Consider the following 17,115-nt stretch of genomic DNA (forward strand, 5'->3'; position numbering starts at 1 on the left):
AATGACTAAGCATGAAGCACATACATAAAATGAGAAGCTAAATGTGGAAGAGTTATTAGGCACAATTTTTGCTTAATAACTAGAAGTTATACACTTAAAATATTGTGATGTATTTGATATATGGGCTCCCCAGTGGCTCAGATGGTAAAGAATCTGCCTGCAAAATGGGGACCCAGGTTCAATCCCTGGGTTGGGAAGATCCCTGGAGCAGGGAATGGCAACCCACTCCAGTATTCTTGCCTAGAGAATCCCATGGACAGAGGAGCCTGGTAGGGTACAGTCCATGAGGTCGCAAACAGTTGGCTACAACTGAGCAACTAACACACACATAAACACACATTTGATATATACAAAAGAATATGTGAAACATACATATAATGTTGATGAAGCGTAAAATAAAATGAACACTCATAAATCCACAATCCACCACACAACTTAAAAGCTAAAACATGACTGATACTTTCAAAGTTATCTGTGTGCTACTCAGATCCATCTTCTTGCTTCCCACCTCACCCCAGACAGTTAAATACTATCTTGGATTTTGTAAATTTCATTCTTTTGAGACATATGTATGTACCATTACATGGATTACTTAGTTTTGTTTAACTATATAAACATAGTGTAATTAATATATAGTCTTTTGGGGCTTACCTATTTTCATCAACATGAAGTGAAGCCTTATCGCTCAGTTGTGTCTGACTCTTTGAGATCCCATGGACTGCAGCCCGCCAGGCTCCTCTGTCCTTGGGGTTCTCCAGACAAGAATACTGGAGTGGGTTGCCATTGTATTCTCCAGGAGATCTTCCTGACCTGGGGATTGAACCCAGGTCTCCTGCACTGCAGGCTAATTCTTTACCGCTGACCTGCCAGGGAAGCCCCTCACCCAACATAACTTTTCTAAGACTCATTAACACTGTTTGCATATCACATTAATGCATTTACTTTCACATGATGTAATATTTTTGTATGTGGATAAATTTTATTTATCCATTCCTTTGTTGATCACTTGGAAAATAATTTAACATTATTCTAAAGCTGAACATGTACGTAATCCTATAAACCAGCAATTTCTTTTCTGGGAAAAATTTTTATACATATATGCTAGGAAATACATTAAAATATGTTTACAGTAGTGTGTTTATAAGAGCTATATTCCTTAATTATATTGTTATTTATAATTAATGTGTAATATTACATACTGTTGTTACAGCCAACAGGATCAATAGCATGAATAAGAGGGTAAAGAAGGGTTGTAGAGATGCCCTGCAGATAAAAAGGATTATTAGTTCAATGATATATGAATTATTCAGCATTCAACATTCAATATATATTTTTGAGTACTCCCATGTATAAAGCACCATTTTATTTGCAGGAGATGTAACAGTGAATAAAACTGATGAAGTGGCTGTTATCATGGGGCCTTCCTTCTTGCTGTGGAATATAGACATTAAACATATAAATTAATAACATGCTATTAGGTAGTAGTGGTACTATAGATAAATACTGAGCAAAACAAAAGGATAGAGACTAATGGGGCTTCTAATTTTGATGGTATAGGCAAAGGGTACCTCTCTGAAGGGTTTGATTCCTGGGTTGGGAAGATTCCCTGGAGGACAAAATGGCAACCCCCTTCAGTATTCTTGCCTGGAAAACGCCATGGACAGAGGAGCCTGGCAGGTTACAGTCTTGAAGTCACAAAGGGTTGGACATGACTGAGTGATAAGTACACACATATGCCTCTGAAGAAGTGCCTTTTGAAGAGAAACGTCAATGAAGGCAGGAAAGAAGTCTTACATATATCTTGACAAAAGAGCATTTTGGGCAGAACTGCAAAGACCAGTAAGTGGGAGTATTTTTATTGATTTAGAAAAACAGTAGGCTGTTATTGCAGGTGAGAGAGAATTGGTAAGAGCAAGAAAGCTCAAATAATCTTGGAGAGTTAGGCCAAGGCCAGTTCCCAAAGGCATTTATGTCATTTAGTTTAGGTGTCATTGTTGGACTCGGTTGGTTATTTATTTTAGGTATGAATGAAAGAGAACCATTTGATGATTTCTTTTCAGGGGAGTTAGCTAAATAATATACTTGTTTGTAATACACATGTTTATAATAATATACATGTTTTAGGAGCATCATACTTGATGATAAAGGGAAAAGTCCTGTGGTAGGGCAAAAGCAGAAGGAAGGATACCTCTTGGATGGGAGTGATGGCTATTCAGATGGGAGAGGAAGTTGCCTTAGGCTAGGTGCTACTGGTGGAGCCAGAAAGAAATGATCAGATACGTTTTCAAAGTGGAGCCAAAAGGATTACATGATAGATTGCTCAGAAATATTTAAGAGAGAGAAGACAGGCAGGACTCCAGTGTTTTGGGCCTTTGTAACAAGTTAAAGATGATACCATGTAACGAGATGGAGGATGATGAAGTATGGGCAGGTTTCAGTTTTCTACAAATCAGATGTTTGGGTTTAGACATACTATTTACGAGCTATTTAACAGATATCCACGTGGAGTGAGCTGTCAGGTAAATACTAGATAACTTAGTTTGGAGTTCAGGGTAGTGCTTGCGACAGAGATTTACATTTATAATTGGAAGTTAACAATAAAATTTATATTTAAAGTAACAGAATTAGATGGGATCACCTAAGTGGTTAGTGTAGACAAAGAAGAAAAGAGGAATCAAGATGATGAAGATGAGCCCTGGTGTGGCTGATTAATTTCATTAAAGACCCCACAGCTGTTCCCTTCCCTCTACCTCTGTTCTTTGCCATATAATTGAGCTACAGCATTCTGACATTGGACTCATCCCTGAAACTTGCTATGGTCCACGGGATACCAACAGTTGTGATACATGGGAAGGCTTGATAAAGTATTCATACATTTCTGCTGAGGGCTTACCTTCTACCCTTACCATGAGAAGACCCTTACCAGGGCCCTCTGGTCCCAGAAGAAAGATGAGAGACACAGGGTGAATCCAAGGGGGATAGTTGAGTCCAACTGAGAACAGACTAGAGCAGCTAAACCCCAGAGACCTGTGAAATATGTTTTTATTCGGACAGAATGAGTTTCAGGGTGATGCTTTATAGCCTTATTGTAGCAATATATAATCAATACATTGGGCTCCTCCAGTATTTAGAGGTCTGACAAGGAGGAAGATTCATATAAGATACTGAAGAGAGCATCAGTAAAGAAAACCTGGACAAGTGTCCAGAAACCCAAGACATGAAAGCATTGCAAGAAGGAGGAAGTGACCAACTATGACAAATGCAATGAACATTCATGTAAGCTAAAGACTAAAAATTTATCATTACATTTGGCAAAGGAGCATCATTAATGCCTTTAATAAGAGTGATGGTAAGAAAAGCCTAATTTAAGTAAGTTCTAGGGAGAATGGTAGATAAGTAAATTGAGATAACTAAGATGAGTGATTTTGCTTTCAAGGCAGTGGGGTCAAGATAGAAAGAGAATGTGAACAAAGAGAGTTCCAGTTTTGGTTTCTACATGAGTTGTATTACAGATTGTCCATATGTGAGTAAGAATCATCTAGATCAAAGGAGAATAAAACAGATGATGCAGAAGAAAATGAGGATCATTAGGACAGCAAAGACCTTGAATAGGTAGGTTGGAATAAGATCTAGTGACCAAAATATGGACTTGTCCGTAGGAGAACTGGCAATCCATCTGTTCAGTTCAATTCAGTCGCTCAGTCATGTCCAACTCTTTGCGACCCCATGAACCGCAGCACGCCAGGCCTCCCTGTCCATCACCAACTCCCGGCGTTTACTCAGACTCACGTCCATCGAGTCAGTGATGTCATCCAGCCATCTCATCCTCTGTTGTCCCCTTCTCCTACTGCCCTCAATCTTTCCCAGCATCAGGGTCTTTTCCAATGAGTCAACTCTTCGCATGAGGTGGCCAAAGCATTGGAGTTTCAGCCTCAGCATCAGTCCTTCAAAGAACACCCAGGACTGATCTTTAGGATGGACTGGTTGGATCTCCTTGCAGTCCAAGGGACTCTCAAGAGTCTTGTCCAACACCACAGTTCAAAAGCATGAATTCTTTGGTGCTCAGCTTTCTTTATAGTCCTACTCTCACATCCATACATGACCACTGGAAAAAGCATAGCCTTGACTAGACAGACCTTTGTTAGCAAAGTAACGTCTCTGCTTTTTAATATGCTATCTAGGCTGGTCATAACTTTCCTTCCAAGGAGTAAGCGTCTTTTAATCTTATGGCTGCAATCACCATCCCCAGTGATTTTGGAGCCCAGAAAAATAAAGTCAGCCACTGTTTCCACGGTTTCCCCATCTATTTTCCATGAAGTGATGGGACCAGATGCCAGGATCTTAGTTTTATGAATGTTGAGCTTTAAGACAACTTTTTCAGTCTCCTCTTTCATCAAGAGGCTCTTTAGTTCTTCACTTTCTGCCATAAGGGTGGTGTCATCTGCATATCTGAGGTTATTGATATTTCTCTCGGCAATCTTGATTCCAGCTTGTGCTTCCTCCAGCCCAGCATTTCTCATGATGTACTCTGCATAGAAGTTAAATAAGCAGGGTGACAATATATAGTCTTGACATACTCCTTTTCCTATTTGGAACCAGTCTGTTGTTCCTTGTCCAGTTCTAACTGTTGCTTCCTGACCTGCATATAGGTTTCTCGAGGCAGGTCAGGTGGTCTGGTATCCCCATCTCTTTCAGAATTTTCCACAGTTTACTGTGATCCACACATCACAGTAAGGCTTTGGCATAGTGTGATCCACATAGTCAAAGGCTTTGGCATAGTCAATAAAGCAGAAATAGATATTTTCCTGGAACTCTCTTGCTTTTTTCATGATCCAGCGGATGTTGGCAATTTGATCTCTGGTTCCTCTGCCTTTTCTAAAAGCAGCTTGAACATCTGGAAGTTCATGGTTCATGTATTGCTGAAGCCTGGCTTAGAGAATTTTAAGCATTACTTTACTAGCGTGTGAGATGAGTGCAATTGTGCGGTAGTTTGAGCATTCTTTGGCATTGCCTTTCTTTGGGATTGGAATGAAAACTGACTTTTGCAGTCCTGTGGCCACTGCTGAGTTTTCCAAATTTGCTGGCATATTGAGTGTAACACTTTCACAGCATCATCTTTCAGGATTTGAAATAGCTCAACTGGAATTCCATCACCTCCACTAGCTTTGTTCATAGTGATGCTTCCTAAGGCCCACTTGACTTCACATTCCAGGATGTCTGGTTCTAGGTGAGTGGTCACACCATCATGATTATCTGGGTCATGAAGATCTTTTTTGTACAGTTCTTCTGTGTATTCTTGCCACCTCTTCTTAATATCTTCTGCTTCTGTTAGGTCCATACCATTTCTGTCCTTTATTAAGCCCATCTTTGCATGAAGTGTTCCCTTGGTATCTCTAATTTGTTATGGTGCAAAGGTCAAGTTTAGGAGGGGCTTAGATGAAAATGGGTTGGTAGACTTGCCAGTGGAAGGATAACGTCTCCTGATCATTTGTGTGTGTGTGTTTTTTTTAATTTATCAATTAAGAAGTAAAACTGTCAGCTGAGAGTGAGGAAGAGGAGTATAGTTGGCAGATTTCTAAGACCTGTAAGATGACTCCCTTATTCTCATATTATACTCTCTCCTTGGAGTGTGGGTGGAACCTGTGATATGAAGAAATACCACTCCTCTGATTGTATTAGTTACTCAGTCATGTCTGACTCTTTGTGACCCCATGGACTGTAGCCTGCCAGGCTCCTCTATCTATGGAATTCTCCAGGTAAAATTACTGGAGTGGCTAGCCATTCCCTTCTCCAGTGAATATTCCCACCCAGAGATCAACCACAGGTTCCTGAACTGCAGGCAGATTCTTCACTATCTGAGCCACCAGGGATTATATCATATGGCAAGTGAAAGAGTATACTGAATGGACCTGACCTAATTCGTTTATCCCCTTGAACAGAATTTTTTCCTTTCTTGTCTCAGAAGAAATCAGAGAGGTGTACTCTGACTGGTTTCAAAGAAAGCAAATATCTGTTTTGTGAACTGTTTAAGGGGGCCACAAGGCAAGGAAATGTGGGTGGCTTCTAGGAGCTGAGAGTGGTCCCCGGCTGACAGTAGTAAATTGGAACCACCATCCTACAGCTTCAAGAAAATGAATCCAGCCAACAACCAGCAAGCACAGAATATTTCCTCAGCCTCTGGTGAGTACCGCAGCCCTGTCCAAAGCCCTGATGTCAGCCTGCTGACATCCTGAACAGAGAATCCAGCTCCACCACATTTGGACTTTTGGTTACAAAGTGAAGTAAGTGATGTATTAATTGTTCAGTCATGTCTGACACTTTGTGACCCCATGGACTGTAGCCCATCAAGCTCCTCTGTCCATGGCATTCTCCAGGCAAGAATACTGGAGTGGGTTGCCATTCCCTTCTCAGGGGATCTTCCTGACCCAGGGATAGAATTCGGGTCTCCTGCACTGTAGGCATATTCTTTACCTGTTCAGATTATAAAACAAGGAGATAATAAACTTCTGTTGTACTTTATTACACAGACATAGCAAACTATATTTGACACTATGAGCAAGCATAGTATCAGAGGTTTGGGTACAAAAGAAAAGGCACCTCAGAGAATGAAGAGTGAACTGACTTCAGAACACAGAAGGATTACTGGGCAGTGTGGAGGACCCATTTGAGGTTTGCAGTCATACACTTAGAGTGGGAACTGTCAGAATGTGAAACTTAAATAAAGGTAAAGAACAGGTTAGAGGAGAATTCAAATTTAATTCTTACTGTGGATTGACCAGTTAAACACATGTAAGGAGAAGAGATAAAGTTACATGCAAAAGAATGACTATTACATTAGACCAAGTGATGCAAACAGGGAAAACAGAGACGTGAGGACAAGAAGAGGTGGAAACTCAAGTTCAGTGGGCTGAACATCCCAGTGGGGTTTCAGATTTGTAAGAAGGAGATACTCATAGAAAAGCTGGAAAGAAAAGGTCTGTAATATTACTTGACTCTTAGACTTTATTTTGATGAGATCCTTTGTCCACCCTTGAATTGGTCATCGGTGCCCTCAGTGCTAATAAAAGTGTACACTTTATTGTTCAGCCATAAGTCATGTTCTACTCTTTGAGACCCATAGATTGCAGCATGCCAGGCTCCTCAGCCTTCACTGTCTCCTGGAGTTTGCTCAAATTCACGTCCATTGAGTTGGTGATGCTATCTAGCCATCTTACCCTTTGCTGCCCCCTTCTCCTCCTGCCTTCAATCTTTCCCAGCATCAGGGTCTTTTCCAATGAGTCAGCTCTTTGCATCAAGTGGCCAGAATATTGGCTTAGCTTCAGCATTAGTCCTATGAAAAAGCAAAGACATCACTTTGCCAACAAAGGTCCATCTAGTCAAAGCTATGGTTTTTCCAGTAGTCATGTGTGGATGTGAGAGTTGGACCATAAAGAAAGCTGAAAGCCAAAGAATTGATGCTTTCAAACTGTGGTGCTGGAGAAGACTCTTGAGAGTCCCTTGGACTACAAGGAGATCAAACCATTCAATCCTAAAAGAAATCAACCCTGAATATTCATTGGAAGGACTCATGCTGAAGCTGAAGCTCCAATACTCTGGCCACCTGCTGTGAAAAGGTGATTCACTGGAAAAGACCCTGATGTTGGGAAAGATTGAAGGCAAAGGAGAAGAGGGCAGCAGAGGAGGAGATGGTTAGATAGCATCACTATCTCAATGGCCATGAGTTTGAGCAAACTCCTGGAGATAATGAAGAACAGGGCAGCCTGGCATGCTGTGGTCCATGGGGTTGCAAAGAACCAAACACAACTTAGAGACTGAACAACCACAAGGAAAAGAAAGCATAAGTGGGCATCTGAACAATGCTACTATTTCTCTGTGCTATGTTTTATGAAAGAAAGAACTGAGACTTGTTGGGAATTTCCTGGCTATCCAGTGGTTAAAACTTTACCTTCCTACACAGGAGGTGTAGGCTCGGTCCCTGGTCAGGCAGCTATGATCCCACATGCCTCATGGCTAAAAAACCAAAACATAAAACAGAAGCAATACTGTAACAAATTCAATAAAGAAAATAAAAATGGTCCACATAAAGAAAAAAATCCTAAAAAAAAAAAAAAGAATTGAGGCTTGCGTAAGAAAGGATAATATATTCACATACTCTGGTGTGTTTTGGCATGACTTTAGGACCTGGGATACAGCTAAGGTTTGTTAACTCTTTGTGTCAGGGAGACAGAATTTTGTTTTCAGAAATTTATTTCTCCCTGGTGACCCCACAAGTGGCAGAATATAATTTTATTGTACTTCTACCTTAAAGATTTTTTTATATCTATTGAACCATGGGTTCTGGACTGAGAGGAACTAATATTATGTTTCCTTTGATAAGACTATAAACACTAGGGACTCTCTCCTTAAGCTGGCCTAAGGCAGCCCAGAACTATGGAGAAAAACTTCAAAGTCATATCACAGAATTTCAGTGGATATCATCTTTCCTAAACTAAAGCAAAAGGGTAGAGGTAAATAATTCTTGTTAATATTATTTTATTTCTCTAGTTTTCTGATCGGTGTTACTAGAGGTTTTTAAACCTCTAATGTTTTACTAGTATCAATGTTTTACTAGTATCTTCAAAGAAACACCTTTTAAGTTTTGATGATCAACTCCTTTGGTTTTTGTTGATTTGGATGTTTTTCATTTTATGAATTTCTTTTTTTTTTAATTTTGTTTTATTTTTATTTTATTTTTTTTTAATTTTGTTTTATTTTTAAACTTTACAGTATTGTATTGGTTTTGCCAAATATCGAAATGAATCTGCCACAGGTATACATGTGTTCCCCATCCTGAACCCTCCTCCCTCCTCCCTCCCCATACCATCCCTCTGGGTCGTTCCAGTGCACCAGCCCCAAGCATCTAGTATCGTGCATTGAACCTGGACTGGCAACTCATTCCATATATGATATTATACGTATTTCAATGCCATTCTCCCAAATCATCCCACCCTCTCCCTCTCCCACAGTGTCCAAAAGACTGTTCTATACATCAGTGTCTCTTTTGCTGTCTCGTACACAGGGTTACATTTTATGAATTTCTGATATAAGTTTTTATGATTTCATTCCTTCAATTTTGGGCTTACTATGCTCTTTGGATTTATTGTGCTGAATATTCTGTTGAGTTTATAAAGCAGACGGTCAATACTGATGAAAGTTCCATGTATGCTGAAAACGAGAGTACAGTCTGTCTTTATTACTGAAAGCATAAAAAAAAAATTTTGATTCTACATATATGTATATATATACATGTACATGTATATATATACTCATAAACATATATATGTATAACTATACAAATTGTGACTTGAAAATTAATCATATTTCCATTATTTTAATGGATGTGTTAAAACTTTTGACATGTATATTGTAGTCTAAGAGTTATTTATTCTCTCTTCTCCCAATAAGATGAAATCCTTAACTATTTTATCTCCAATATTCCTCCATTTCATTTCTGTTTTTGTCTAGCATTTCAGTTTCAACTTGTTTCCTGAACACACACACACACACCTAAACTTTTGTTCTGCAGTCAAAGACAGAAGCTTCTGTTTTCTTCTGTAGACTTTTATTCTGTGAAAATTGGGAATCTTCTGTTTTGTTTTTTTTCCTTCATCCATCCTCATATAAAGTCAAAGTCACTCTCAATTTCATATCTTCATATCTCTTGACTACATTTCTTTTTTCCATCTTCACTTCTCCCCTTCACGCATGTAAACAGGCTACCATCATCTCTAGCTTGAAATGAAATTCCTAACTAGTCTTTTTGACTCCAGTTTTGCCCACTTTTGATCCATTCTACCCACACAGCAGCCAGAATGGTACTTCATAACAAAACATGACTTCTTGTTTAAAATCCTTTCAAGATTCTTATTGTTCTTAGAAAAATATAAACTTCTTAATGTAGCTTAACACGATGTTATTGCTTAGTCACTTTGTGTTTCAATCCATCTCTTCTCTTGTTCACTCTCTTTCCAGTCGTTCTGGGCATCTCTCAGCTTCCTGCACACAGCAGGATCTTTCATCTCTACACTGCTACATAAGTATTTCCTTCTAACTAGTGCACACTTGTCTGTTTTGCTTGGCTAATCTTTATTCATCCTTCAGACCTGAGCTTAGAAGCTATTTCCTTTAGGAAGACTATGCTGAAGTAACTCTTCATCTAGATGTCATGTGCTCTGAGCTTGTTCAGTATGATACTACTTCTTAGAAACCTCGGGCTGACTTCACTATAATTGCTTTTTAAGATTTGCTGCCTTTCCTGGACTAAAACCCGTGATGACAGGAATCAAATATGTAGTGCTTGACATACAAAACAACTTAATAAATATTTGGGTAATTAATATTGAATGGATTGTGCAAAGTATAAACGATTAAATACAGGTGGTATTCTGGTACTGAGCTTACGTTGGAAAAACTTCTGTTGAGAAATGCACTAGGAAATTACTCTAAAGGGGAATTTGATAAAGGGTGAGTTTATCTTACATCCTCTAAAGGGGAAAAAATGGAAACTTCACGAGCCAGCAAGGTGGCCAGGTAACCCTGCAACCCTGCTTATAACACCAAATAGAGAGCACATCATACTGTCTGTAGTGATACAACTGGAAGAGAAGATTGAGAGCCAGAGCAAGAGATATGAAAAAATTGTAGGCGACTCTTCTCTCTAGAATTCAGGGAATGTATGATCTTGAGATAAATCACTTAATCTCTTGATGTCTCATTTTAACTATTGAGTATATAATGAATGATTATTCTTAACTACTGCATGGGGTATTGTGAGACTTAATTTGCTAATGTTTATAGAGTGCTTCAGATTGTCTGATTAAAAGTATGAAGTATCATCATTATTATACTATAAAAGAGTATGTGAAATTTTATTTTAATTTCATAAATATGAAATTATACCTTTCCACTTTCACTGAAAACGTTCTGAAATTCATACACATAAATTGGTACATGTTTGAATCTAGGTCTGCAGGCACTCATGTTAGCTGTTCTTATTCCTGTCTATCGACCTTGCCTGCATCTCTATTGTCCAAAAGTTTACATGATTTTGACTACAGTAGAGCCTACAAAAAAGGCACAATTTCTTTTTATTAAATCACTGCTCATATAAGTTGAGATCTGTGTATTAGGATGACTTTTTCCTTCTCTTCAACCTTTGATTCATTTGGTGGGTAATTTCATTTCTGGGCTTCCCTGATGGCTCAGACGGTAAGGAATGCAGGAGACCCGGGTTTGATCGCTGGGTCTGGAAGATCCCCCGGAGAAGGAAATGGCAAACCACTCCAGTATTCTTGTCTGGAAAATCCCATGGAAGGAGGAGCCTGGCAGGCTACAGTCCATGGACACGACTGAGTGATTTCACTTTCCTCATTTTTAAATGTAAGGCTCTTTATGGATCATTTGCAGTGATGTGGATGGACTCAGAGTCAGTCATACAGAGTGAAGTAAGTCACAGAAAGAAAAATAAATATTGCATATTAACAGAAGATCCCTGGGAGTAGGAAATGGCAATCTGCTCCAGTATTCTTGCCTGGAAAATTCCATGGACTGAGGAGTCTGGCAGGCCACAGTCTATGGGGTTGCAAAGAGTTGGACATGACTAGGCGATTGAGCACAGCACAGCATGGAAACTAGAAAAATGGTACAGATGAACCTATTTGATGGGCAGGAATAGAGACTCAGACATAGAGAATGGACACAGGGAGAAAGATGAATTGAGAGAGTAGCACTGACATATATACACTACCATGTGTGAAACAGACAGCTAGTGGGAAGCTGCTGTATAGCAGAAGGAGCTCAGCTTGGCGCTCTGTGATGACCTAGAGAGGTGGGATGGGGGTAGGGTGGGAGGGAGGTCTCAGAGGGAGGGGATATAGGTATACACATAGCTGATTCACACTGTTGTACAGCAGAAACTAACACATTGTAGAGCAATTATATTCCAATAAATAATAAAATAATAAATAAATGTGATCCTCTTTATATGTGGCAGCTTTCTTCCCACATTCTTAAATATCCTCTCAGTTTTGTATCCAGTCAGTGAAAGTATTACAAGCTCAATTATTTTTCCCGGAAGTGCACTCCTGGAGCATCATGCTCTGTTTCCCTCTGCCTGAGTTGCTCTCCATTCTTGCTATGGACCATGGAAATTTGGTGTTACACTCCTGTGGCACTTTCCTTCTTCTCTGCATGCATTGTCCTCATGTTTCTTTGTTTACTATCTGTTCCTCTATAATCTTCCTTAGAAATGTGTATAGGAGGTGAAATTTTGGTAATATTGCCTGTCTTAAAATGTCACTATTTTATCTAAACACTCAGCAGATAGTTTGAATATCGGGTTCCAATAGAAAGTAATCTGTATTCAGAGTGTTATAGAATATCTCCCCTGTTTTTCCAGGTTCTATGTTGCCGTTTTTATTTTTCATCTTTCATATTTTTTTTTTCCTGAAAAGTTTAGCATCTTCTTTCTACCTTCAATGTTATAAAATTGTATGATGATGCATATGGGTGAGGTTTTTTTTTATTTATTGTGTTTGGCACTCAATCTGGCAAGTTAGATCCTTTGGTTCTGTGAATCTCTTTCATGTCTGGCTTAATATAAGACAGCTGGATCCTCATAGCTGCTTCTGTATTCAATTTGTCAAGATATTACATATTGTGTAACCTCTGAAAAACTCCTCCATATACTCATGAGTATGAAAGTGAATAAGGAAAATAAAGTCTTACTATTATTATGAAAATAATTTTGACCTTGCGGATCTCCTAAGGAGGCTATGGGGGAATCCCCTGGGCCTCCAGACCACACAGTTTAAGGACTGTTTGTGTGCACACAGACACACAAACACATACACACACACACTCTCTCTCCAAAAACTTACCTTGCTTTTTTTGTCTTGTTTTTTTTACAGGTTTTCCTTTTCTGTTCTGCTTGTTTTGTTGGAGTCTCCCTTTTCTATGTTAGAGATTTTCTTCAAGCATCTGATAACAGTTGACTGACAGTCCACATTTAAGAATGAAATCCTGATTAGATACTGTTTTGGGAGAAATAATCTTCAATTAGTGAGTTCCTCCAAGGGCAGAGGATATCAACCTTATTAAAAGCAATGGCTTTTTTTTTTTTTTCAATCACATAGTTTAGAAATCTGCTTTTACTACCCTGAAATGAAAATAGCAGAGTGTAACCTATCAACACATGTGATTTTACCAATAACACCGCCATGCCATAACTATAATGTAAAAAGAAACAGCAGAAAGTCACTCTAATAAAATATGTATTTCAGTGTGTAAACCATCAGGCATAGGTACTCTACACTTCACTGTGCACGTAATGAGGTAGTCAGCTGTTTGCACATACCTGTAGAATCTCTAAAGGTGACAGCTATAAATACAGACTGATACAGCTGTCTTGATGTACATTACTGACATCTTAAGTACCATAAGCTGCACTGTTCTTTGCAATGTGATTTTAGGAAATGGTGAAGAACTCTTGGTTAAACTCCAAACAATGTGCTGGCTTGCTTCAATTTACAATGGCATCCCTGAAAACTTCAGTCTATGTTAAGGCCATACCAAAATACCTGTCTCTATATGTAAAATATAAAGATAAAAGAAGGTATCACTTATATGCAAAATGTAGTTAAGACTATAGATTCACATGGTTTAAGCCTTTTTTTTTTTTTTGCCTATGTGTTGTCTACTGTGTGATCAGAAAATCTTCAGAGATGTGGGATAATCCTTCACTGTGAGGGAGTTTTATATGTGAGATGTCTGGAATCTGAGTCTCCTACTCATTAAATGCCAGTAATATTCTCCCAATTCTTGCAGCAACCTACACATATCTAACCTGCTTCTGCTGCTGCTGCTAAGTCGCTTCAGTCGTGTCCGACTCTGTGTGACCCCATAGATGGCAGGCCACCAGACTCCCCCGTCCCTGGGATTCTCCAGGCAAGAACACTGGAGTGGGTTGCCATTTTCTTCTCCAATGCATGAAAGTGAAAAGTGAAAGGGAAGTCGCTCAGTCGTGTCCGACCCTTAGCGACCCCATAGACTGCAGCCTACCAGGCTTCTCCGTCCATGGGATTTTCCAGGCAAGAGTACTGGAGTGAGGTGCCATTGCCTTCTCCGATATCTAACCTAGCACTCCTCTAAGAAATCCTGCTCCAGGATGATCAGAACAAGAGTTCAAATTTTGTTTGGAGAACCTTAAATTGTGGTTCATCATGTCAGTTTCTTTGTAGTTTACAAATCAGCCCTTCACCCTCTCTAAGACTTGTGTACCTAATCCTGAAACTCTGGTTCCAAGGCTTTGGAGAATGGGAGGTGAGGTTGGGCTGACTGTCTAGGTGGAGGGTAGTGCTTGAGAAGGCTGATGACAGAGAAGTAGTTAAGATTTATCAAAATGCCCAAATGCATTTAATAAAAACTCTCAGCCATTTCTCTGATTACAAACTGTTAGGGCTCTTGCTTTTTGTTACTTTTGTTGAAAACACTTAGTGCTTTCCAGTCATCTACAGGGAACATTGGTTTCCTTCCCCTCACTTTCCCTCCTGTAAGCACAAAAGTCTTAGCTTCCTCTGGTCTTCTTAGCACTTAGCTCTCTTCCACTTACTTTCATTTCCCAAAACTTTGTTGACTTCTCTCATCTGCTGCTGTCTTTCCCCTGGGTCTCCTCCTTGAAGTTTTAAAGATTTTTATTTATTTACACTTTTGGAAGGTAATTTAATGAAACAGCATTTAATCAATGATATTGAATTGGAGGTCCCTGTATTAATTTGTAATTAGAAAAATCAATATCATTAAGGTATGGTAGAGACTAAAGATTTATGAAAAGGAAACCCAAGAGACTTTTAAGCTATTTCTTGGCATTCTCTAAACTTTAACATCACAAAGCTGTATATATGGGCCACAGTCTTTATTCTACTAGAAGTGCCTTTCTAATAGGGACAAGAAAATTTTGTACTGATACTAAGAAATTTTCCTTGTTTTCCTTGTTGTTTTTGTTACTTTTGTTCCAGAAAATGTTTAACAAAATATATTCAAACCTAATTGATATACAATATTATATTCATTTCAGGTATCATAGATAGTAATTTGACATTTATTTTTTATTTTTTTTACTTTTATTTTTAAACTTTACAAAATTGTATTAGTTTTGCCAAATATCAAAATGAATCCACCACAGGTATACATGTGTTCCCCATCCTGAACCCTCCTCCCTCCTCCCTCCCCATACCATCCCTCTGGGTCGTCCCAGTGCACCAGCCCCAAGCATCCAGTATCGTGCATCGAACCTGGACTGGCAACTCGTTTCATACATGATATTTTACATGTTTCAATGCCATTCTCCCAAATCTTCCCACCCTCTCCCTCTCCCACAGAGTCCATAAGACTGTCCTATACATCAGTGTCTCTTTTGCTGTCTCGTACACAGGGTTATTGTTACCATCTTTCTAAATTCCATATATATGCGTTAGTATACTGTATTGGTGTTTTTCTTTTTGGCTTACTTCACTCTGTATAATGGGCTCCAGTTTCATCCACCTCATTAGAACTGATTCAAATGTATCCTTTTTAATGGCTGAGTAATACTCCATTGTGTATATGTACCACTGCTTTCTTATCCATTCATCTGCTGATGGACATCTAGGTTGCTTCCATGTCCTGGCTATTATAAACAGTGCTGCGATGAACATTGGGGTACACGTGTCTCTTTCCCTTCTGGTTTCCTCAGTGTGTATGCCCAGCAGTGGGATTGCTGGATTATAAGGCAGTTCTATTTCCAGTTTTTTAAGGAATCTCCACACTGTTCTCCATAGTGGCTGCACTAGTTTGCATTCCCACCAACAGTGTAGTTTGCAGAATGATTACCATGATAAGTCTAGTAACTATTTGGGCCCAAACAGTTGTTAACCTTATTCCTTATGTTGTATGTAACTTGCCCATGGCTTATTTATGTTAATACATGAGATTTGTACCTCTTAATTCTCTTCACCTCTATCTTCCAAACCCCTACCTCCTTCCCCTCTTGTGACCATGTATTTGTTCTCTATAAGTCTGTTTTCGATTTGTTTTCTTCTTTACACTCCATATATGAGATCATATGTTGTTCATCTTTCTCAGTCTGACCTATTTCAATTTAGCATCACATTCTCTAGATCTATCCACATTTTTGCAAATGGCAAGAATGTATCTATTTTTTATGGCTGAATGGTATTCCATTCTTTACATATACCATATATTCTTTTCACAAAAAACTGTAGAAAATTCTGAAAGAGATGAGAGTGAAAAAGTTGGCTTAAAGCTCAATATTCAGAAAACTAAGATCATGGCATCCAGTCCCATCACTTCATGGCAAATAGATGGGGAAACAATGGAAACAGTGGCTGACTTTATTTTCTTGGGTTCCAAAATTACTGCAGATGGTGACTGCACCCATGAAATTATAAGATGCTTGCTCCTTGGAAGAAAAGTTATGACCAACCTAGACAGCATGTTGAAAAGCAGAGACATTACTTTGCCAACAAAGGTCCATCTAATCAAGGCTATGGTTTTTCCAGTGGTCATGTATGGATGTGAGAGTTAGACTATAAAGAAAGCTGAGTGCCAAAGAATTGATACTTTTGAACTGTGGTGTTGAAGAAGACTCTTGAGAGTCCCTTGGACTGCAAGGAGATCCAACCAGTCAATCCTAAAGGAGATCAGTCCTGAATATTCATTGGAAGGACTGATGATGAAGATGAAACTCCATACTTTGGCCACCTGATGTGAAGAACTGACTCACTGGAAAAGACCCTGATGCTGGGAAAGATTGAAGGCAGAAGGAGAAGGGGACGACAGAGGATGAGATGGTTGGATGGCATCACCAACTCAATGGACATGGGTTTGGGTGAATTCCAGGAGTTGGTGATGGACAGGGAGGCCTGGCGTGCTGCAGTCCATGGGGTCACAAAGACCTGGACACGACTGAGCAACTGAACTGAGCTGAACTGATATATTCTTTATCCATTTATTTACAATGGACACATACTGCTACCGTATTTTGGCTATTGTAAATAGTGCCACAGTGAACACTGATGT

The 17,115-nt window shown here is 39.2% G+C and overlaps 1 long non-coding RNA gene across 1 annotated transcript in view; it reads left to right on the top strand.

Moving 5' to 3' along the window:
* LOC129645797 (uncharacterized) overlaps positions 1-13,164 on the top strand; it is a 14,497-nt gene extending 1,333 nt beyond the window's left edge. The window contains exons 2-3 of the long non-coding RNA XR_008711496.1: positions 6,032-6,180; positions 12,948-13,164. This is a non-coding gene — a long non-coding RNA (uncharacterized LOC129645797). The remainder of the gene's footprint in view (positions 1-6,031; positions 6,181-12,947) is intronic.
* The last annotated feature ends 3,951 nt before the right edge of the window (positions 13,165-17,115 follow it).

The sequence above is a fragment of the Bubalus kerabau genome, chromosome 1 (assembly GCF_029407905.1).
Source record: "Bubalus kerabau isolate K-KA32 ecotype Philippines breed swamp buffalo chromosome 1, PCC_UOA_SB_1v2, whole genome shotgun sequence".
NCBI lineage: Eukaryota > Metazoa > Chordata > Mammalia > Artiodactyla > Bovidae > Bubalus > Bubalus kerabau.